Source organism: Odocoileus virginianus, chromosome 5 (assembly GCF_023699985.2).
Source record: "Odocoileus virginianus isolate 20LAN1187 ecotype Illinois chromosome 5, Ovbor_1.2, whole genome shotgun sequence".
Taxonomy (NCBI): domain Eukaryota; kingdom Metazoa; phylum Chordata; class Mammalia; order Artiodactyla; family Cervidae; genus Odocoileus; species Odocoileus virginianus.
Genome location: NC_069678.1, coordinates 77,980,967 through 78,006,193, shown reverse-complemented (window position 1 = coordinate 78,006,193; position 25,227 = coordinate 77,980,967). Strand labels below are relative to the sequence as shown.

Sequence of the window (25,227 nt, the reverse complement as noted above, 5' to 3'; positions counted from 1 at the left end):
ATGACTTGCAATTTGACATGCAACATGAGGTAGACTGTGGCAAAGGAGAAATGTGAACAAAGCAAACAGTTTCTCAGGTAAAGCTTTAGAAATTGTGTTTCAATAAAAAGGCTCATTGGCCCTTGAGTTTCAGGGAGGAAATTTACTTGACAGAAGTACAGGAGGTGTACATGAGAGAAGGACGGTAACCATTTGCCTTGGAAGAGAACCCCACCACAACCCCATCTGTGTCTGGTGTGGCTATAGAACTCCCTCCACCCTTCCTGAGAACGCAGTGTCACAGAAATGGACACTCACTGGTGTTTCATCACTCATTCACTTATTCATTTATTCAGTGTATATTTTTAGAGGTCTTGCTTTATTCCAGGTACCATACTGGGCACTGAACTTAGAGAAATGAATAAGATTGCTACCTAAAAATTTTAAAGGGTGATACGTGCATGGTTGCAAAATGATGTGATAATTTACTGTCATGCTATTTAAAATAATGACAATTTAGAACCATCTCAACTGTAAATACTAGTAGGTTTTAAATAAAGTATGGTACATCATTTCAAAGGGATATTATTCAGTCATTTAAAGAATTTATAAGTAATTTCAAATAATGTGATAAATGTTCACAGTAAAATGCTAAATGATAGAAAACTGTATACAGAGTATGTTCTTACTATATATATGGGCTTCCTCATCAGCTCAGTCACTAAAGAAACCACCTGCAGTGCAGGAGACTGGTTCAATCCCTGTATGGGAAGATCCCCTGGAGAAAGAACTGACAAGCCACTCCAGTATTCTTGCCTGGGAAATCCCATGGACAGAGGAGCCTGGTGGGCTACAGTCAATGGGGTCACCAGAGTCAGACAAAACTTAGCAACTAAACCACCACTGCCTAACTACATACACAGATATGCAAATAACTAGTCAGGAAGAAAATATTCAACTTAATAACATTTATCTTTGGCAATGGTATTAAGGGTGATGCTTTTCTCTGATATAATGTTATTTTGTATTTACAAAACAAAGTTTTTACAATGAACATATAGCAAAAAGGTATCCAAAAGTATCCCTATCCAAAGGTATAAAATAACTATTATTATGTTAGAAGTATGCTTAAAGTACTCCTGGCACAAAAAGAGTGACTAACGTTTCCATTTTATAGATGAACAAATTGAGGTTCTCAAAGATTATATGTAATAGTTTTCCTAAGGCTTTCCAGCCCATAGTTGACTGACACACACTTCAAACAAGTCATCTGATATAAATCTGGGACTCTTCCCCCAGGACTTTCTAAGAGCCACCCGCCTGAAATGGGGGGTGGGGTTGACCTGCCTACAAGGTCTCCAATGATCTGCCAGAGCTACCAATCCGATTGTTCCAGAAGAACCCAGAATTCAAAAGGTGAGTCCAGGAATGACTCAGTGATAGTTGCTAGGTGTGGATCTGGAAGAAGTGCCTATCGCTGTAAAAATAATCTTGACTGTTTACATTTCAACTCTTCAAGATTTATGGTGTTTGAACTGGAAGAATAATATAGGTCTGAGCACGTATTTAATGTTTTCGTTTAGATTTAGAACATACAGCCCCAGCATTGAGCTGATTTGAATGCTTGAATATTTTAATATCATTGTATTGTGTGCTCAGCATCTATGATTAAATATACATCTTCAAGTCCAATTTACTTTTAGCTTCATTATGGTCTGTTACAACTGGCATTCAATGAATTCTGCATTTGGCCACATAACCCAGCTCCATTTTTTGCAATTGTACTCTTGTGTGCATATATCTGGGGGCATGTAGAACTGAACACTCCTCTTTAAACACAAGCAAGTATTTCCTATCTTAAGAAGGACCCATTTTCTCAGTTATCTGTGAACATGCACAAGGTAACTGAGATATCACTGAATTCAACCTCCCAATCCCATTCTTTTATCTGTTTATAGGGACCCCTCTCTGGGCCCCAAGCTTTACTGTTGCACACATTGTAGGCCCATCTCTCTGCCAAGAGAATATTCAGACAGGTACAATAGGAATTAAATTCAGAACTCTCAAATTTTTTTTTTTTTACCAAGTTTTCATCACAAAAAAATTACAGCTTTACAACTATCTTTCTATTTTTTCATTATGTATCTATCCAGGTAGGAGGATAGGTATATATTTTAACAATTTGTTAGCTAGATTTATAACATAGTATTTAGATTAGACTTTCTAGGCCTCTATTTGTTCCCTCCCCTGAGTCTTGCAAATGTTCAAGGTGGGTCTGCAACTTTCCCCAGCTCCCAGTTTACTGATAGGGTCTTGTGTGGGCAATAGACTTACCCAAGGAATCATGACTTTGCTCCTTTCTGTATTACTAGTGCATATCACATTCATTAGCACTTGGAACACACCCAGTGTATAAATTAATTGAAGCAAACCAATTTGGAGGTATTTTTCATTTGTTTTGTATTTTAAACTGAAGATTTTATAAATGCGACAAAGAGGATAAATTCAGAATACATAATGCTAATACTGTTTACTAAACCATCAACATATATGTATATACATATACACATGTATATATTCAACAAATTACAGTCAATATGCATATCCAACCACAGTATGACTCTGCGACCTGAGGGGTTGGGATATGGTGATCGACTAATGCATGAGAAGATCAGGTGTCTCATCTCTGACCACAGGGATGTGTTTCCCTCTCATCCCACAAGTTTGAGTGATTCCTGTAAGCAAGACCAGTACTGAGGATTCCCCAAACGTTTATCAGAAGAAGAGATAAATGCTGTACAACAAAATGTTCAATGCACTTTGAAATTATCTTTATATGAATATACATATATATGTATGTGTATATATACCATTGTATATCATATAATGTTATACATTTGTGTGTATATACCTGCTATGATGCCATAAAGCATAATCTACTGGGCACCTATAACTGCACAATTGTTTCCCAAAGTCTACAGGATCTTTATTGCCTCCACCCACCACCCACAACTTCATCTTTGCCCCTCCCCCACCCTAGGAGGCATTCTCATTATAGGATAATGATAGTGGAATAGAACTCCATCACTGAATAATGATCTCCTGTGGTTAGATGAATGAGGAAGGCAGACTTGGGCACCTTCAGAAATTGAACAGCAAGGGGCTGCCAAAATGTTGATTTTAAAAGAGGAAGGCTTTAGTTCTGACACAATATTCCACTCAAAGCTGAAACATTACATGAAGAAGGAGACAGCACATTTAGGCAGAGAAGGTCCCTGAGAGACTGAGATAAGACTAAGATATAAAGTGGTTGACCACTTTGCATGATAGGGGTGATTTCAATACTTGGGTTGCTCTCTCTGTTAGGCAGCTGAGCTACTTTGCTACTTGGAGACAGGAAGTTGGCATCTATGTCCTTTTGAAGTCAGTGTGGGTCATGGGAGACCACAGTCTGTTGATAAACGGCTTGAATGGCAAGAGACCTGGAACGGCACTCAGGACAGACGTACTTTTTTCCCTGCCTGCCTGTACTCCAAGGCACCACATTAGACCAGGCTTTCACCTTTCTGGGCTTCTGTCCTCTTATCTATCAAACAGTGCGTTGACTGGAGGTTTCTGAAAGTCTAGAGGCATCTGACTTGACAACTTCACATCAATATCAATGTAACTGATTTCCTTTCATTTCATAAAGAGTTCAAATGCAATACATCCAGTATGCAGAGGGGAGACAGTGTTCAATGGTCAAGTGTGCTTCTAGAGGGATTCTGGTACCTTAAACTTGGAGGAAACTTTGGAGATCATCTATTTTGGGATCTCTATGAATCCTGAATGTTCTGCTGGAACTTCTGTGATGGGAGAGGCTTACTACCTCCCAGGCATCACCACTGGCTGTTGGTGAACCCCAATTGCCTCAAAGTCATCAGTTTGTTTCTTCGTTCACTCATTAATCAATTATTTCAATGCCTAGTAGGTCAAGAATATATAAAGCGCTGGAGTCCCAGATACGAATCAGTGTGATCTCTGCTCTGTAAACACTCGACATTGAATTGAGCAGCATAGTGGAGTGGGCATTGGCGGGGAGGGGGGTGTGGGCAGTAAGGCAACCAAACATGTAGACAATAATTACAATAAGTGCTTTGGTAGAAGTGGTTTTGTGGAAGCAGGTGGAAGACATTGAGGGAACTCACTCTCAAGAATAAAATTTGGGAGCAGGACAGCGAGGCAGCTTATTGTTGGTAGAGACTATATAGTATAATGTGAAAGAAAAGACTCTAGGGTCAAAATGTTTGAGTTCAAATCTGGACTCTGCCATGTCTAGCCATGTGAAAGTGAAAGTTGCTCAGTCTTGTCCAACTCTTTGTGACCTCATGGACTATACAGTCCTTGGAATTCTCCAGATCAGAATACTGAAGTGGGTAGCCTATCCCTTCTCCAGTGGATCTTCCTGACCCAGGAATCGAACCGGGGTCTCCTGCATTGCAGGTGGATTCTTTACCAACTGAGCTATCAGGAAGGCTCTCTAGCCATGTGGTCTTAGGCAAATTTCTTAACTACTCTGTGTCCCAGTTCCTTCATGTATAAAATGAGGGCAATAATAGCACTTAAATCATGGAGTTATGTGAGGATTAAGCGAGTTTTTACATGCAACGCACTTAGACAACTGTGTCTGAACGTAGGGCATGTAGCCAGCATTATCACTAATTAGGGTACATCAGTAAGCATTAGCTAGCAGACGCTGTGGTGGTGGCATAACAAGGATAGCAGTAAAATTGTAATAGCATATTGTAGCAGCACAAGTAGCAGGGTTGTTAATAGCAGCAGCAGTAGTATTAGTAAAGTGTTAGCAGTCGTAGCAGCAGCACTGGCCCTTGCTGGCTCTGTTACAGCGGCAGTGGTAGCTGCCGTGGTGTTAATGCGGCAGGCATGCAGACAGGAGTCAGGGGCCATGACTGAGAGGATGCAGGGGCTTTGGATGCTTTTTGCCTCATCCTTTGATTTCTTCCTTCATTTCCTCCTGCAATTGCCTGCATCGTCACAGAACTGCCCCACAGAGAACAGTGGGAAATCTACCCTAAAGTGGAGGTTCGGTAGTGGCTTACACGCGGAGACCACTGGGAACAGAGAAGCCCTAAGACAGGTTTTTCTTTCAGAGACAATATATGGGTGTGTGGAGTAAGGATGGAGTCTTAAGAAAGAGTATGGGTGACAGTCACACTGAAGGGGAGGGTAAGGGCCAGTGAGCGAGAAGGAGGTCATTCTGGCTGAGCAGATAGAAGGGAAAGGAACTAACTGGCTCTTGGCAAGTGTGTGAAGTATTGCACTGGGCCTTTCCTCAAAACTGACAGAGTCGCTGAGGATTAAACCCAATGGACTGAACTCCAGTGTCTCAGAGTGACTGTGATCAGTGCTAAGATTCAAGCCCAAACCTTGTGCAGCTCAAGGTCTGATCACGATTCAAAAGCCATGAATCCATCTGGGTTAAGAGCTTTGGGAAGTGAACCAAGAATGCAACCTTCTCTATTGGCACAAATGTCTGCGAGAAGCCCCCGCTGGCTGGTGGGTGGGGGAAGTCAGTGCAGTGTGAGAGGGAATAGCCGGCCCCACGGCTGAAGCACAGGATTAGTCACATGGCTCCAACTGCAGCAAGAATGAAAGCTTAATCAACATTCAGATTAGTGAATCCCCATTTACAGGAGCTTGAACTCAATTAAAAATTTCAACTGGAATCTTGGCACAGGTGCCTTGAGACAAAATCTGACTGTTCTGGGCTCTCACCCCAATTTTAATATGCATTCCTGGAAGGAGATGTTTGGGTCAGATGGACCTGGGGCTCGATTTAGACCCTTGGCACACACACACACACACACACACACACACACACACAAATGTAATAAAGTTCTGTTTGCAATTCCATGGTAAGTTAGTTATGTTACAGAGTCAGCTGTGTTCCTAGGTCTCTTTTTCCCTTAGGCGTACTATTTTCCTAGCACTTGATACCACTTTTTAAAGAGAGTGGTGAAGTGTGGGATCACTGGACTTGGAATCCAATGAACTCGGCACAAATTTCGGTTCCATTTACTGGCTGGAATCTCTTGGCCGAGTCACTTAATCTTGCTGAGCTTCAATTTTCTCACCTGAAAAAGTGGGATAATAATTGATAGCTCTTCCTCAAATGATGGCGATGCAAATTTAAATGAGATAATAGACACCAGAGAAAACACGCCTAGCACATTGTTTGGTATATGAATTTGCTGAACTAAAAGATTTATTTTCCTGCAAAGTCCTCTCACTGCTCATAGGTTCTGTGAGGTTACACTGTGTGACATTTCAGTTCTTTTTTTTTTTTTTTTAATGAGAACTTTATCACTTATCCTGATGTTGCTTTTGTTAATTTTTCTCCCTGGCTTTTGATTTTTTTTCCCCCATTTATTTTTATTAGTTGGAGGCTAATTACTTTACAATATTGTAGTGTTCTTTACTCTCAGACTAGAGCCTGGTCTTCAATAGTTGCTTAGAGTTGTTTAGATTAGTTCTGTCACTAGCCTACATTTTCCCAAAACTTTCTCCAGATCTGGGTCCTTCTCTTGCTTTCTTTTGGCTGCTAATCTCTGAGTCTGCATAGTTCAGCATACTTCCAATCCATCCTTTATATATATACATATAAAATTTTATTGAATTATTTATTGGCAGTGCTGTATTTCCGTTGCTATACACAGGCTTTCTCTAGTTGTGGTGAGCAGGGGCTATGCTCTAGTTGCTGCGCCCAGGCTTCTCATTGTGGTGTTTTCTCTTGTTGCAAAGCACAGCCTCTAGGGCTTAGAGGCTTCAGTAGTCGCAGCGCATGGGCTCAATAGTTGTGGCACAGGGGCTTAGTTGCCCTGTAGCATGTAGAATCTTCCCAGACCAGGGATCAAACCCACATCCCTTGCATTGGCAGGTGGATCCTTTACCACTGGACTACCAGGGAGGCCCCCGATCCATTCTTGACACAACAGAGATTCCTTTAAAATTAAAATCAGATCCTTAATTCTTTACACAATGGCTTCTCAGTCTCTGAGGTAAAAGGTTAAAATGTTTCCATGGTCTAAGAAGCCCTGTGTCCTGCATAGTCTGGCCTCACCAACCTCTTGAGCCTCCTCTTTCCCTCAGTATCTTTGCTTCATCCTTTCAGTTCCGAAACATGCCACCCTCTCTCTTGATCTTTGGTCTTTGCTACCACTGTTCCCTTTTCTGGAGCAATTATCTCTACCACTTCCCACCTGCTCCTTTGATAAAAATCAGCATATCTTTCATATCTTAGATAAAAAATCACTTCCTCAGCAGTATCATCCTTGAATTTGGAAATCATATCAGTTCTTCCTATTATGTTCTGTGATAAGGCTTCTCATCTGTAGTACCTTTTATGGTTTATAACAATATGTGAAATTAATTCCTGTAATTCCTATCTTAACTGTAAACTCCATGAAGGCAGAGACAGTGAAACCTACTCATTACTGTATTCTCAACACCTAATATGCTATGTATTAACAGAATTGTTGGTGTTGAAATGTGGCACTCCCACACCATCACTGGTTACAGTTTGTCCTGGAAACACTTGCCTTGACCCACTTCTGAATCCTAATTTCCTAGAGATACTCTGGGCGTCTAACCTCATGACTCATTTTCTTCTTTATATCAATCAGACTTGATAATCAGCACCATGCTGATCTTGGGCTTTTCTCTGATTTTATTGTGGAAGATCACCTCAAGGAAAGAAGCCAGAAAGTGTCCTTGATTGCGTAGGCCTATGCAGAGGCCCCTGGCAGTGCTACCAGATGTATGCCAACTCACAGGGCAGGACTGTCTCTTGCCCAACTTAAATATCCTGAGCTGTAATTCGAGGTCTGGAACCACCATGACCCCATGGCACTAGACCTGGATGCCTGGCTGGTCTTTTGGAGCATCCCTTCAGCTACATCAACCTCTTCAGCCCCCCTCTACTTAGTGATACACTTGGGCCCAAGTATGATCACACTCAGCAAGGAGTTCTGTAAACTTGAAAAGACTAGACACGTGTAAGGGATTAAGGGCTTAGCTCAGGCTTCCTCTCAATTCACAAACCTGGCTTTTGCTTGGCATACTCTGCCATCTGGAGAAGATTTCCCACTTTCTTTCTTACCCAATGACAGTTCCAACCTTCCTCTCTCTACTCCCTCTGAACTGGCCCAGAGAAAACAGGATTTAAAAATAAAATGTCAGATGTGTTGCCATTAAGTCATTAATGTCTCCTATCTTTAAGGTTTTGTTGCATCCCAACATTATTTGCCTATAACAGAGCTTCATAATAGCAATCTGGAGAGCCAACTTCATTTCAGTGAGTTAAACCTCTGTATGGCTAAATAATTCATGTTCACAGTTATTTTAGGATGAAGCATAATAGCACTAAGACTTGCTTTATAACAGGGGGTAGATCCTCTTCTATTTATTAACCTCAAATTCCTCATTGGTCAGTTAAGGGGTTAGATGGGTAAATGTCCATGTACTAGTTGTACCGATTAAAATAGATTACACATTTGAGAAGGCTTGTGTATGGAATGTTGTAAATATTTTGTCATCACATTTCAATCTAACTCTTTTACTGTATAAAACAGAAATCAAAGGCCATGGTGGTTAACATTCATTCATTCAATCAATCATTTACTCAATAATTATGAAATGTCTTCCATTAATAAGTAGGCACTTTGCCAGAGGCTAAGTGACTTACCCAAGGTTGCATAGGAATTTCATGGCAGATCTAGGATGTCAACAATAACAGCAGCTACTCTTGCTGAAGGTATGCTATAAAGCTAGCATTTGTTAAGTAGTTTATATACATAATAGAATTTAATCCTCACAACAGTACTGTGAGGTAGATAGTATTAGCCATACCTATTTTTTTTGGATGAGGAAATTGTCATCAAAACAAATATTACTCAAATATTTCTTTAAATTTTTTCATGGGGACCAAAAGATGCTACAGAGACATAGATACCAATGTATGATGACCTAGAAATGACCTTGAATGTCAGTTTACTCAAAAACTTAAGCAAAAACTCCAATACAAAGGCATTTAAGTGTCACATTGAAAGATTTACAAAGTCTGTAGACAGTAATGTGGCAGGTTTGGGAGCTGATCAGATTCCTTCATCCATAAAAGTGGGAATAATTATTTTGCTTTCATGGGGCCATTGTGCAGCTAAGACAAGATACTAAGTGTACACAAATATGCCTCCCCCCATGTATCCTCTTACTCCCTCACATTATTCAGGTCTTTGTTAAATGTCACCTACTTAGAGAGCTTTCCCTGTCCATCCCCCCCGAAATAGCCTTCATCCTGCTCTCTCTTATTCTACTGCATTTTTCTTCATAGCATCTGATACCACATCACATATTTGTTTATATGTCCATTTGTTGGCTGATTGAAGGAATGAATAAATATACCTTCCCCTCCTTCGGACTCCCATCAGCCCATCCCTTTCAGGAAAGACTATGGGAATGAGTCCAAGGGAAGCCTAGGTTTCCTACTGAAAGAGACTCTAGGGGCTTTTCTCAGGGGAAGCAAAGCTCTACTGGCTGTGTTGACTCTATTGGCTCAGGGGCACTCCCCATATCTACCCCAAGGTATCATGTAACTGAAATTTCACCAGCGCAAGACCAGGCTGCCTGCCTCCTTCCTGTCTGCCTGATGCTTGGCTACTCCCAGACATAGATGAGAGATAGGTGTACAGGATGGTATGTATGTCTTCCACAAAAGAAAAGCTTTGCAAGTTCAATTAAACCTTGGTAATTTCACAGACCATGGGGTTGAGGAAGAAAACGGTATTCCTGATGTTTCTCTTACACTTAAAAAATGCATTCCTTCAGTCTAATTTTGACTTTACATACAAAAGAGTTATATTAAATTAATGGAAAGGAAATGTTCAGAAAAGGAAAAGCGCTGTTACTTCTGGAATTGTAAGGGAGATGATATTTCTGAGCATTTCTTCAGCTGTCAAAGGACCACAGATCTTCTTTTAATGTTATGAAGACAAAAAAATTTTTTCTGGTTGCGTACTTGCTGGAAATGAGACCCAAGAGAAAGGCATTGTTTCCTGAAATTACATGGTTGCCAGGGAAACCGTGTACAGAAGTTAGCCTAAATGCAGGTTAAAAAATGAAGTATCAAAAATTGGTTTAAGAGTATTTTTGAAAAGTCTGTGCCAAGCATGGCACAGAGTGACCCTTGTAAAACTGTAAGAATTTCTTAGCTGTGGCAAGAAATGACAAAGGTTACTTTTCTGCTATTTTCTGCTGTGAACCTTTTTAATGAGTGTTTTTCTAGAGGTAAAATTCTTCAGGTAATTTTTTTTAAGCCTCCCAGGGCTCCTTCACAAAAAGCCCCCACAAAAAACCCAAAACAATGTTTCATTGCAGTCCAAAGAAACACATAAATATGAACACACAGAGAAGTTTAAAAAACAACATTTAGTAATCTTACATGCCAGAAAAAGACTTACCTTTTCTCCTCTTTACTAACTTTAAACAAAAGATTTATGTGATTTACTTTAAAGAAAGGACTGAACGAGCACCAAAAATTCTAAGTGTATTACCACCTCTGAGTCAAAGTTATCCTTTCTAGTAAACAGAGTTAAACAGAATCTCTACTTTGCAAGGTTGTTCCAAAAATAAAATATATGCATATTTATATATGTATATGTGTACATATGGTAGATGTTCAATAAATATTTAGAAAATAGAAAATCTTAGAGATCATTAGTTTAACCTCTTGTTTAACACAGAGAATTTCTTCTAAGATATAACTGTTATCCAACCTCTGCTTAAACTCCTCCAGGGACAGGGAGTTCACTACCTTACGTGACAGCCCATATCAATCGAGTAGACAGATAACTTCTTTCTTTATTAAACTGGAATCTGCTTACTATAGCTTTTATCCATCAGTCTTGACTCTTGTGAGTATACTCCCTCTTCCCCAAAGTGTCACCCACATCTTCCTGAGTTTAGAGAACCCTATTCCTACAACTAGCCTTATGTACTAATAAGAGGCAGCCCTGTGTGACCACAGACAAGTTACTATAGCTCTGACCAGTTTCTAGTATCATTAAATAGGGTTAGTAATTACTTCTGCCTCCCTCTCAGACTTCTGCTAAAGATTAAAAGTATTTGGCAGATGGGACACTGCTTTGGAAACTAGAGAGTACTACACATATTTTTCAGGTGGGGTCTTTCCCTGGTTAAGCTCTGCCCTCCTTAGTCCCAGGCCTGGGACTGCATCCCAGGATGATCTGCATCTTCCTGATTCCCCTGGATGCTTTCTCAGCAGGAGCCCTTGCCTCTCGCCCCAGGTTCCCTCATTGATGTTGCTCACCCATTTAGTTAAATGCTGTTTTGACGAGGTAGCCTATTTTGGTAAGTGCCCCTGGGGAGCTGCAGAAAGGTTTAATTCTCTTTCTTTCCCCTAATGTTTATCTAATGGTAAAGGATTGAGAATAGTTTCCACATCCCTGGAGACTCCAGGCTGAATGATTCAATAATGTATGTGTCTGGGGGCTGACTGAGAGACACAGCTTTCAGTAGAGAGGAGAGGATGGGTTGGGGACACTCAGTCATCATGCCAGGTAGAGTGTCACTCAACAGGAAGGTTTCCAAGGGCTTAGTAAAAGACTGCATTAAGGAACCAGAGCACGCACTGATCAGGGCAGCAAGGTAGGGTGAGTACATATACATATACATATATATGTAGGCATGTATGTAGGCATGTGTATGTTGTTTCAATGCAATTATTAATGGTACCATCTTTCATTCTGAAAAGTTAAATTTGTGGGATAAATTATATGTTCACCTTAGACATAGGTGAAAGGAATGAGAATGTTCTCTGGTGTTCCCTGTCTCAGTAAAGGGCAGCACCACCCACTTGATTCCTTAAGCTGGAAACTTTGGAGTTCTCTGAGACACTTTAATCACCTTTATCCCCACAACCAGTCTCCAGAGAATCCTTCAGACAGTTCCTCTCCTCTCCACTCCTGTGGCCGCTGGCTTAGTTCTGAGTCTGAGCATCTAAAATTTAATTTCACTTTGTTCTACTCAGTCCTTGGCTCCAAGTTTCTTGAGGTCTCAACTCTGTCTTCTCTTGTATTAGCCAAATTTCTTCCTCTTCCCCTTTATGATCATACCTCTGGTATGCTGATCAAAATCACTGAGCCTTGCATTTCATCTCTAAAAGCCAACCTTCTATTTCATAACTTCAATTGGTCCTTCATTCAGAAAAAGATGTTGAACAAACTAAGTTCTGGGAGTTCAAATGAGTCAGCAGTATTGGGTTAATTAATCAGTTTTGGTTTACAGTCTGCTGTGCAGTTATGAAGTCATGAAATTATACCAATATCCCTTATATTTGGATCCAAATTAATCTCTTACTCATTTCCCAAAGTTCTGTTTCCAAAACGTATTATAAATTTTACTCTGTAATTGTCCTGCTTAAAACACTCCAAGTATCTCTCCATTGGCTCTAGATATGTTTCAACATGGAGGAAGCCCTACTAGAATAACATTCTGCCTTCCCACCCCACTCTACCATATCCTTTACTTTACTGGAGTCTCCTTAGAGGAGTAGGAGTAACTTATCCAATGATGACAGTGGGTGAACCAGCAGTTGAGGCTCAGCTTGTACTCCCTGTCTCTGGAATTAGCCTGTCTACAGAGAGCACACACTTAGTTCTACCCCCTCTGTGCTCTGGCCCCTTGCTGCCTGCGATCAGGGAGGCAGACAGGCTTCTAGGACTGAGTATTTGTTGCCACCCATTTCAGACATGCCCTGGAGGAGAAAATGGCAACCCACTTCAGTATTCTTGCCTAGAGAATCCCATGGACTGAGGAGCATGGCAGGCTACAGTCTATAGGGTTGCAAAAAGTCAGACACGACTGAATTGACTCAACACATTTCAGTTTTCCAATGTAGCTTTTATAAGTGGTTATCTATCTGATGCCTGAGTCCCATCTCTCAGTTGGTCTGATTGTGGATAGACAGTAGAGGAGTAATTCAATGAATTCTTCAAACCCCACATCCAGGAGTAAAGTCACATTCTCTGGTCTTATAAAAAGTAGAATAAATCTACTTTCTCTTCTGGTAAAGTGGGAGCATTTGCCTTCCACAGTTGCTTAATATCTTTCCTCTCCTTAGGATGCTCTTTTGGGAAGTCTCCCTCTATGATAACAATCCACAGGCCTGGCTAAGCTTCGCAGAGATCTTATCTGAGCCCCAAAGAGCCATGAAAAGCCAGCTAGAGGCAGGTTTGTGGTAAGAGTGCTGTTTGAGTGTCAGGCTCAAGGGGCCCTTACAGTTCCCTCAGCCCAACACAGCTTGAGAGAACCGCACTCTGGCGTGTAATTCTAACACTGAAGCAGCTTTGAGTCCTCAAGAACTTGCTGGTGTTGTAGTACCCAACGCCCAATCTGGCTATGACAAATTCTTGGCTACTGGGGTAAGAATGAATCATCCCAGTCTTTTATTTGCAAATAAGAGTGAAGAGACATTTATAGTTTGTTTGCAAAGACCTTCTTCCTTTATCCATCTTACTATATTTTCAGAAAACCATGCTAAGGGCACACGACACTTATATATGAGGAAACCGAGTCTCAGCTTAAGTGACTTTCCCAAGGTTCCTCAGCAAATTTATGGGAAAACTTGGGAAATCCACTCTGAATTAGAATCATGGGTTGTTGGGACTGTCCGTTAACAATGACTACAAAATCTAGCATCTTTTACATCTGGGTAGAGCTTTGTACTCTTTGTTGTTTTTGCTTGTTTTGTTTTTGGTTGCACCACGCAGGATGTGGATATCATTTCCCCAACCAGGAATGGAACTGGGCCCTTTACAATCACTGTTGTCATCTTCCACAGTCCTCAGGACCTTGGGTTTTTGGTTTCCTGGTGACATTTCTTTTTTTTTTTCCTTTTAAAAATAGTATCACAGATTTTTTGAGATATATTTCACATATCATACAATTCATGGTGTATGAATACAATTACATGGTGAGTGAATGATTTTTAATACATTCACAGATTTAAACAGCCATCACCACATTCCCTGATAGATCAGTTGGTAAAGAATCCGCCTGCAATGCAGGAGACCCCGGTTCAATTCTTGGGTCAGGAAGATCTGCAGGAGAAGGGATAGGCTACCCACTCCAGTATTCTTGGGCTTCCCTTGTGGCTCAGCTGGTAAAGAATCTGCCTGCAATGCGGGATACCTGGGTTAGATCATTGGGTTGGGAAGATTCCCTGGAGAAGGGAAAGGCTACCCACTCCAGTATTCTGACCTGGAGAAATCCATGGACTATATAGTCCATAGGGTTGCAAAAAGTCAGACACCACTGACAGACTTTCACTTTCATTTTCACCACATTCAGTTGTAGAACATTTTAATCAACCCCTCCCACCAAAATCACATATCCACTAGCTGTCACTCCCTCTTCTTCCTTCAGCGGTTCTTCAGTTGTCACAAGTAAGCAGCAAATACGGTGTTGCATCTTTGATTAGCTCTTCATTCAGATTTCAATCTCAAGTGTTTAAGGATCAGCTTCTGATTTCATCCAGGAGGCTCAAAACATATTGTGTTATAAGGAACTTCAGTGTAAATGACTAAAAGTAATATTTTAGTAACCACAACCAAGAATTTGTCCATATGAACCCAGCTATTTGTAAACAGAGTTTTAATTTTTTTCCTTTTTCTAAGAACCATTCCTGAACTGGAAGAGAGGTTTAAAAATTCCCTGCTAAAATTTTATATACGAAACTATTTTCCCATGGCCCTCTGGCCCACCTTGGTACCCCTTCCTACCTCTTAGCCCTCTCATGGTCCCAGCTGCCAAGGGTTTGGTGACATTTCTTGACTTTTAGGCTTTCCAAAGCACTGGTGTAGAAGGCAAGCACACCTGGGTTTTAATTGCACTGCTCCCACTTAGCATGGTGTCTTTGGGCAAGTAACCTAACTTCTCTGAGTCTCAGTTTCCTCATGCTTAAAATTGAGACTATAATATCTACTTGCTAAGGTTATTGGAAGAATTAGAAATAATGCACTTAAGACTATACTTTCAGGGATCATTTCTATAGTTTGTTACTAGAGAAGTTTCTCTGATCATGTAGAGCACCTGGATAAACTCTCCAGAAAGCAGGAATAGAAGAAACATACCTCAACATAATAAAAGCCATATATGACAAACCCACAGCAAACATTATCCTCAATGGTGAAAAATTGAAAGCATTTCCCCTAAAATCAGGAACAAGACAAGGGTACCCACTCTCATGACTACTATTCAAAATAGTTTTGGAAGCTTTGGCCACAGCAATCAGAGCAGAAAAAGAAACAAAAGGAATCCAGAAAGGAAAAGAAGAAGTGAAACTCTCACTGTTTGCAGATGACATGATCCTCTACATAGAAAATCCTAAAGACTCTACCAGAAAATTACTAGAGCTAATCAATGAATATAGTAAAGTTGCAGGATATAAAATTAACACACAGAAATCCCTTGCATTACTATACACTAACAATGAGAAAACAGAAAGAGAAATTAAGGAAACAATACCATTTACCACTGCAATAAAAAGAATAAAATACTTAGGAGTATATCTACCTAAAGAAACAAAAGACCTATACATAGAAAACTATAAAACACTGATGAAAAAAATTAAAGAGGACACAAATAGATGGAGAAATATACTGTGTTCATGGATTGGAAGAGTCAATATTGTCAAAATGGCTATACACCCCAAAGCAATCTATAGATTCAATGCAATCCCTATCAAGCTACCAACAGTATTCTTCACAGAACTAGAACAAATAATTTCACAATTTGTATGGAAATACAAAAAACCTCGAATAGCCAAAGCAATCTTGAGAAAGAAGAATGGAACTGGAGGAATCAACCTGCCTGACTTCAGGCTATACTACAAAGCCATAGTCATCAAGACAGTATGGTACTGGCACAAAGACAGAAATATTGATCAGCGGAACAAAATAGAAAGTCCAGAGATAAATCCACAAAGTTATGGACACCTTATCTTCGACAAAGGAGGCAAGAATATACAATGGAAAAAAGACAACCTCTTTAACAAGTGGTGCTGGGAAAACTGGTCAAGCACTTGTAAAAGAATGAAACTAGAACACTTTCTAACATCATACACAAAAATAAACTCAAAATGGATTAAAGATCTAAATGTAAAGCCAGAAACTATAAAACTCCTAGAGGAGAACATAGGCAAAACACTCTCGGACATAAATCACAGCAAGATCCTCTATGACCCACCTCCCAGAATATTGGAAATAAAAGCAAAAATAAACAAATGGGACCGAATTAAACTTAAAAGCTTTTGCACAACAAAGGAACCTATAAGCAAGGTGAAAAGACAGCCTTCAGAATGGGAGAAAATAATAGCAAATGAAGCAACAGACAAAGGATTAATCTCAAAAATATACAAGCAACTCCTGCAGCTCAATTCCAGAAAAATAAATGACCCAATCAAAAAATGGGCCAAAGAACTCAACAGACATTTCTCCAAAGAAGACATACAGATGGCTAACAAACACATGAAAAGATGCTCAACATCACTCATTATCAGAGAAATGCAAATCAAAACCACAATGAGGTACCATTACACGCCAGTCAGGATGGCTGCTATCCAAAAGTCTACAAGCAATAAATGCTGGAGAGGGTGTGGAGAAAAGGGAACCCTCTTACACTGTTGGTAGGAATGCAAACTAGTACAGTCACTATGGAGAACAGTGTGGAGATTCCTTTAAAAACTGGAAATAGAACTGCCATACTATCCAGCAATCCCACTCCTCGGCATACCCACCGAGGAAACCAGAACTGAAAGAGACACATGTACCCCAATGTTCATCACAGCACTGTTTACAATTGCCAGGACATGGAAGCAACCTAGATGCCCATCAGCAGACAAATGGATAAGGAAGCTATGGTACATATACACAATGGAATATTACTCAGTCATTAAAAATAATTCCTTTGAATCAGTTCTAATGAGATGGATGAAACTGGAGCCCATTATACAGAGTGAAATAAGCCAGAAAGACAAACACCAATACAGTATACTAACACATATATATGGACTTTAGAAAGATGGTAACGATAACCCTATATGCAAGACAGAAAAAGGGACACAGATGTATAGAACAGACTTTTGGACTCTATGGGAGAAGGCGAGGGTGAGATGATCTGAGAGAACAGCATCAAAACATGTATATTATCAAGTGTGAAACAGATTACCAGCCCAGGTTGGGTGCATGAGACAAGTGCTCAGGCCTGGTGCACTGGGATAACCCAGACCAAATGGATGGGATGGGGAGGAAGGTGGGAGGGGGGTTCAGGATGGGGAACACATGTAAATCCATGGCTGATTCATGTCAATGTATGGCAAAAGCCACTACAATATTTTGAAGTAATTAGCCTCCAACTAATAAAAATAAATGGAAAAAAAAGAATAAAAAAAGAAATAATGCATTTAAAGTGCATTAATAATGCATTAAAGGCTCACAGTAGGTGCTCAACAAGTATTAGCTCCTTTTTTGATTAATAAACGATTCATCAATATGTATTTATCATTGACCACAATGAGTAGGTTTCATGCAAGTCAAAGCACTTACGTCTTACTGCCTATTTTTGGTACATGACTCAATCATCCATTCAACAAATACTAAGGTCTGTATATGCCAGACTCTGTATTATGCTGGAAACTGATGATCCAGTGGAAAAAACAAACAAACATGGTCTCTCCCATGATAAAGTCATATCCTGGTGAGAGACAGAGTTTAATTAAGTAAACAAGCAGATAAAATAAGTAATTATAAATTATAATAAGTTCTGTAAAGGGGAAACTCTGGGTTCTATTAGAGAACAGGATGAGCTAATTTAAAATGGGTATTTGGGGATAGCTTCTCTGAGGAGGTGACATTTAAGCTGAGAATGAAAAAATGAAGGAGTGGGGGCGTAGTCCAAGTAGGGCACCCAGCAGCTGTGAAGGCCGAGGTGAGAATGAGATTAGGGTGTCATTCAAACCTAGCTGCTGGCTGTCCCCACAGACTTCTACCATTCCAAGCTAAATTGGGCATTTGTCTATGTGCATAATCTGCATGTATTCCTCTCTGAAGTCCTTCTCCCATTTCTCCATCTGGAATGCCAAACTCCAAATGTCACATTCGAAGGTGCCGTAATCTCCCCACAGCAGATCTAACCCCTTTTCCTCTCGTGCTGGTGCTTGTGCTCAGCTGCTCAGTGACGTCCGACTCTTTGTGACCCCTGGACGGTAGCCCACCAGGCTCCTCTGTCTGTGGGATTTCCCAGGCAAGGGTACTGGAGTGGGTTGCCATTTCCTTCTCTAGGGAATCTTCCTGACCCAGGGATCAAGCCCATCTCCTGCACTGGCAGAGGGGCTCTTTACCACTGAGCCACCAGGGAAGCCCCCTCTCTCCTCTACTGTGCCCCAAATCTGTTTAACTTTATACTATACTAATATTTGGTAATAAATATCTAATGGTTCTTACTATTACCCTGTGTCATGGACTGTGTTAAGTATTTTACCTGAGTTATCACATTTAATCCCCATGGAAGCCCTATGAAATAGGTACTGTTATCATCATCCCCATTTTACAGAAAAAGAAACTGAAAGCTTAGTCACTTATCCTAACTCTCAAAGGCCAAATTTGGACTTGAGCTACAGACCTCTCGACTCCAGAGCCGGAACTCAAGCCCCTCAGTTGTGCTAGAGTGACATTTCTGTTTTCCCCTCATCAGACACTCAGATTCCTGAGGGTGGGATTTTGTGCGACTCACCAGTATCCTTAGCACAAAGAACAAGTCCTGGCACAAAGGAGTTAACTGCTTGCTAAAAGAATGTCTTGGCAATTACAGATCCTGACTGATAAAGATGAAATCACATAACACATAAATAGGTCTGTCCCTTCAGCCTTCAGGCGCCGCCTGTACTGTGGCCTCTGCTGATCTGATTTGTGTGTCGATTGACAGCCTGGGTCCCTCTCCTTCCGTCCCGTTAATGGCATTAGCATCTAGTCAATAATGCTCAGCATTTCATTTTACCACTTTAATTAACAAATTCAATTTGTTCAAACTGCTGTGAAAACAAATTAAAAGCTCAAGAACAGGGCCTCCAGGAGGGGGAAGGAAGACAGGGGCTCTGCACACATTAGGCAGCTTGTTGATCTGATCTTGGGAGATTATGAGGAGTTGCACACTGTCTGCCCTTCAACCATCTTCCTATCCCTGACCCAAAAGAGATGCAGCCAAGGTCAAGCAAACCAGCCTCATGGTACCGTTTAGGCTTGTCTCTTCCCTCTTCACACAGACAAGAAGGGGCCCCACTGCGCCTTCAAGTCAGCTCTCGTTCTTCAGAGGAACACTCTGCTTTGAATTTAAATTCAACAACAAAGACAACAACAAAATTAATAAAAATGCCCTGACTACCAGGTCTCAACCAGAGAGAATTTTAACCCCTAGGGGACATTTGACAGTATCTGGAGAAGTTTCTAGTTGTCACAACCAGGGAGAAGGTGCTACAGGCATCTAGTAGAGGCCATGATGTTACTAAACCTACAAAGCACAGGACAGCGCTCCTCACCAAGTATTTTCTAGCTTAAAATGTCAATGCTGGGAAAGATTGAGGGTAGGAGGAGAAGGGGACAACAGAGGATAAATGGTTGGATGGTATCACTGACTCAATGGACATGGGTTTAGGTGGACTCTGGGAGTTGGTGATGGACAGGGAGGCCTGGTGTGCTGTGGTTCATGTGGTCCCAAAGAGTTGGACACGACTGAGCGAATCTACTGAACTGAAAATGTCAATAGCACTGAGGTTGGGAAATCTTGTCCTAGTATCGCTACAGTTTTCTAAGCATGTGCCTTGATAATTACAAAGTCTCTGGGAGGTAAGCAGGACAGAGGTTGCTGACTCCCATTGAAGAGCTGAGGAAATTGACAATCAGTTCAAGTGATGTGCTCAAAGTGCACCATTAGTAAGTGGTAGTGAGCAGTCCAGAGAAAGATACTTTTTCTACCTCTAGTTGAGTTTACAGAAAGGAAAGCACTTCCTGGAGCCTCCAAGTAGCTTTTAGGGGAATGAGAATTGATTGCACTTATTAAACACCTTTTAGGGGCCAGACACTGGGCAGGGTACTTACCATGTAATAGGGAGCGAGGCTTGATGGAACCTGACCTGGGGAAGGTGCTTGTAATGAGCAAATCTGGGAAACCTGCCCCTTTCCTCTGCCCTCAAGAGTTAGACTTGGTGGTTGCATACCAGTTACACCTTTTGAATAGAAGGCACACAAAAGGTCACTTGGCTCTTAACTATTGGTTATTTCAGGTCTTGGATTCAATTATCCTTTCTAGCTTAGAAAGCAGTAAGTGGTAAGTGCAGACAGAGCTACAAAGAACTTTTGAGGTGGGAAAAACAAAACCCAAATTTGAGCGCTTTTTCAGGAATTCTGACAAGTACACAGACATAGCTGATAAATTGAGACAGTAGTGTATATATACATATATATATATATGTATACACATACATGCATATACATACATATACATATATATACATACATATATATATATATATGGAGGGAAGGAGATAGGCAGAGAAAGGGGAGAAAAAAGGAGGGAGGCTGATGAAGTTACTGCAGAGGATCAATAGAAGGCTTCACAGAGAACTTATCCAAAAGTAAGGAAGAACCCAGAATTAAGAAGCAGCCAAGGGCCTGGAAAATCAGATGGCAGAGGTGGCTCCTAGAACAGCCAACAGTAGATTGAGTAGATGCTCTGGGTTAATAACTCTGTGAATGAATTAAAAGAGGTAGATCACTAAATTCACTTAACACTTTGGAACCCAAAGTGTTTGCCCTGGGATATCCCTGAAATGAATATAACAGAGAGACTTCATGGGAGTATTATTCTGTGTGGAGTTAATTTCTGGCATTGGGCTACAGGATTGGCATTTCACTTTCACTTCCACAAGTCATAAATTTCCAGCTCTGCAGATAAAGGCAATAATAAACACAGTATTCAAAGGAATAAGTTCCAGCCTAGAAGCAAGCACCTCCTAACTAGACTGAGAGCTAGAACCATGATATACCAGCTCAGCTTGTATGGTCAAGTGATAACTAGGAACAGTGTACAAATACTTGTAAGACTCTTTGAAGAAACTCTCTGAGTTAGAGGAACAGTGTACAACATTGGATTTCCTACTAAAACAGGGCAGGGGCATTGAGCTACAGAAATGCAGCTAATGTTCATGTGACCTCAGAGGTATTAACAGGATGCTGAAACTCATGCCATTGGATTTGTTCATGTTATCTCATTTAATCCTCATAACAATACACAAAGTTGTTTTATCCTTGCTCAAAGTCATACACCTTAGAGATGACAAGATGGGGATTTGAAGTGAGATCTTTCTGATTCTGGTTTCCCCAGTGGCTCAAGCGGTAGAGAAACTGCTTGCAATGCAGAAGACATAGCAGACATGGACACGGGTTTGATCCCTGGGTTAGGAAGATCCCCTGGAGGAGAAAATGGCAATCCACTCCAGTATTTTAGCCTGGAGAATCCCATGGAGAGAGGAGCCTAGCAGGCTACAGTCCACAGGGTCTCAAAGAGTTGGACTCAACTGAGCATGCATGAACCTGGCTGAATCTAAATAGTAAGCTGTATCCATCCTATAATGCCAGGACCCTTACAAGGAGAAGGGAGGAGTAGCCAGAAGGAAAATGATGTCTCTGGGTCTGCTGCATCCCACTGTTCAGTGCCTTTTTCTCTTGTTCCTGCAGGTGTCTGCTTGAGACTCCTGGTGACAAGCAGATCACTGCTATATAAAACTGACAAGGCATATTTGTAAACTAAGCAGTTATATTAACAGACATAGTCACATACAGAAATCTGATACATTTGCCATTATAAATTCCAGGGGTGATAAATTCCCTGCCCCTTGCCAGTGGAAAAGTAGGTCTTTGTGTCAGGGAAAGAGATACTGAGGAGATGCCTTCCCCTATTAAAGGACTCATTGCAGTCTTAGAACCTTCAGAAGTCTTAGAATCAGATGCTGAATTAGTTGTGTTAGGGTGTACTCTGGCGTCGTGAAGAGCATGACTTTAGAGCCCAATTGCTCTGGACTTGGGTTCCAGATTCACAGCTCAGTTGCTAAGTTACCCTGGGCACATGACGTAATCTCTCAAACTTTCATATTCCTCATAAATTAAGTAGGATAGCAATAAACCTGTTAAAGGACTATTGTAAAGATTATTTGGATAAAGAACTTAGAATAGTATTTGGCATATAAGTAGATGTTCAACAAATGTCAGCTTCCTCCTCACATTCCTAAATCTTTCTCTTATATTAGAGGTAGTGTCCCAATTGAACGCTGTATTCCTAGAATTGAGAATAAAGCCCAAGACACAGTCAATGAGTAAAAATTTGATGTGTAGATAGAGGGTAGAAGAGTGGTGGGAAAAAATTAGGATTATATTCAAGTCAGATTTGAATTCAGCTCCACTATTTTCTAATTGCTGGGCAACCTTGAGCAAATTACTTAACCTATGTTAGCCTTGATTTCCATATGGGTAAAATGGGGAGACTATTAATTAACTGGCCAAGCTTTTGTAAGGATGGAAGCTTACTTATATAAAGAATTTACATTCCACAAACCTGTAAGTAGATGGTATTAGATATGAATATTCCTATTAGATATCTGAATTTTTCCTGGATGTTATGATCCTTTCATTTTCTTTTATTTATTTAAATATTTATTTACTTACTTATTTGGCTGCACTGGGTCTTAGTTCTAGCATGCAGGATATTTAGTTGTGGCATGTGGGATCTTAGTTCCCCGACCAGGGTCTGAACCTGGGCCCCCTACTTTAGGAGCGTGGAGTCTTAGACACTGGACCACCAGGAAAGTTCCTAATCCTTTAATTTTAAACCAATTATCCAAGCATCACCACTTCCTCTTTATCTTAATTATTTCCTCTGCTTATGAAAAAAAATACGTGAGAATATGGAAGCCAGTCTCACTGTATTTCATGGAATTTTAAGAGTACCACATTTACGCTTGTATATTCAACAAATCCATATAGAGTATCTCCTGTGTGCACAACGCTGTGGTAGGTGTAGGGGAATCAATGGAAAAAAGACTGATGAGGTCCATGTTCCCATAGAGCTTAAAGCTTAGTGTGTGTGTGTGTGTGTGTGTGTGTGTGTGTGTGTGTGTGTGGTGGGAGGCAAACAATAAACAAACAAAAGAATCATAGACTGGTAAATCAATATCCTGCTCTATGACAGCTGCAAGTGTTTTTGGTTATCTCTACTTTTGTTCCCCAAAATGAAATTAACAAGATTATGTCAAAGACACTAAACTGCTCACAGAAAGGTGATGAGCACATATGTCTCAGGACAGCAGCAGCTATTTAAAGGTATTTTGGTTCCATTATGAAGCAATTTGATTCTCCTCACATCCCTACATATACTCTCATTAAGGCATGCTCCAAGATTTAGTAATATTTGTTCACACATACTCTGCTCATGACACTATGACATGTGCCAAAGCTACATGAATAAGATGTGGTTCCTGCCCTAGAGCAGCTCTCAGGAAACAAATAGCATGGGGTGATCACAGCTGAAATAGAGGGAAGCACAAAGCTTTACAGGAATCTGAGTTGCTCTGTGTGTGTGTGTGTGTTTAACCCTGGTGGAGGATGGGCTGAGGGTCAGAGAAATCTTGGATTCATACAGCTATTCAGAGGCACAGACCAATGGAACAACAAAGAGTTGGGCTATAAGAGTTGGGTGGGCTAGAAGAGTTGGGTGGCATAGGGCCTAGCTTCCTACCCAGAATGGGGAGTGAAAGTCAATAGTTCCTGCCTGCACAATCCCATATGCCAGATCCTGTGATGGTCATTGAGGACACAAAGGCAAATAAAGCACTAGTATGCCTTGGAGAAGGAAATGGCAACCCACTCCAGTACTCTTGCCTGGAAAATCCCACGGGTGGAGGAGCCTGGGAGGCTGCAGCCCATGGGGTCGCAAAGAGTTGGACACAACTGAGCAACTTCACTTCACTTCACTTCATGCCTTAGTGAGCTCATGGTGTGGCACGCAGAGGCAGTCAAGGCAACCGCACAACAAATGCCAGAATGAAGCGAAGCCCAGAGTGGGCATGGGATCGCCAGCTAAGAACAGAGGAGTGAGAGGACAGCTAAGTTGGACAGCTAAGGGGACAGGGATCTCAATTAGGGTGAGACCATAGAAGTCTTCACGGGGCAGGTGATGCTGAAGCTGAGATTTAAAGCTGAGCAGAGATTTTCCTTTCTCCTATCTATCCATCCATCCATCCACCCATCAATTGTCAATTGATTAACTCATATACACCGACTCGATGGACATGGGTTTGAGTAGACTCCGGGAGTTGGTGACGGACAGGGAGGCCTGGCGTGCTGCGATTCATGGGGTCACAAAGAGTCAGACACAACTGAGTGACTGAACTGAACTGATACTATTTGAAGACTCAAAGTTAGGTATAAGCAGGGCAAAGTCTAAGTAAAATTGTGATGACTTCAGAGTTTACCTCAAATCTCATAGGCTGTCAGAAGAAAAGTTCTTATATGTGATACAGTTAAACTCCCACAGTTTTAAAGATGCAAAAACAAGCTCAAAGGAGAGGTGAAAGCATTAATCCCCGGTCATTCAGGCAGCATCTGACAGAGCCAGACATAGAGCCCCAAGTGTGCCCAGAGCACGGGTCTTATCCTGGTGTAACATGCTGCCCCCTTCTCAGTCTGCTTTTCATTGCAACCTTTTCCCTGCCCCTATGGGATGTAATACTTGCTTATCCTTCCCCTTTCTGGTGAGTCAAACATTTTCCTGAGCAAAGTTCAAAAATTGATTCATACCAAGATGAACAACTCAAAGTTTTAACATATGGAAAAAGAAGGGTGAGGGATAAAAGCCCCACATTATAGTAATTCATTACCTAATTCCCTTTATTTCTTTCTACTAAAATCTAACTCTTCATCAAGGAGTTTGTGCAACAGGAAGTAACTTTGACTTAGGAGGACCTTAAAATCTGATCCCAGCTGCCTGGCTGGTCCATAGAACATTTCTTTCTATGAGTAACTGAAACAGTCACAGCTGGCTTCTGCCCAGTATGGTTTCTGACAGATG

The 25,227-nt window shown here is 41.0% G+C and overlaps 1 protein-coding gene and 2 pseudogenes across 4 annotated transcripts in view; 1 reads left to right on the top strand and 2 right to left on the bottom strand.

The window, feature by feature from the left end:
* Positions 1-25,227, bottom strand: part of AGBL4 (AGBL carboxypeptidase 4) — a 1,425,416-nt gene that overhangs the window by 432,602 nt on the left and 967,587 nt on the right. The gene's annotated exons all lie outside the window — the stretch shown is intronic.
* The window catches only part of LOC110129189 (small ribosomal subunit protein uS5 pseudogene), an 88,176-nt pseudogene that overhangs the window by 3,392 nt on the left and 59,557 nt on the right, over positions 1-25,227 (bottom strand).
* LOC139035397 (small nucleolar RNA U3) lies at positions 15,076-15,162 on the top strand (annotated as a pseudogene).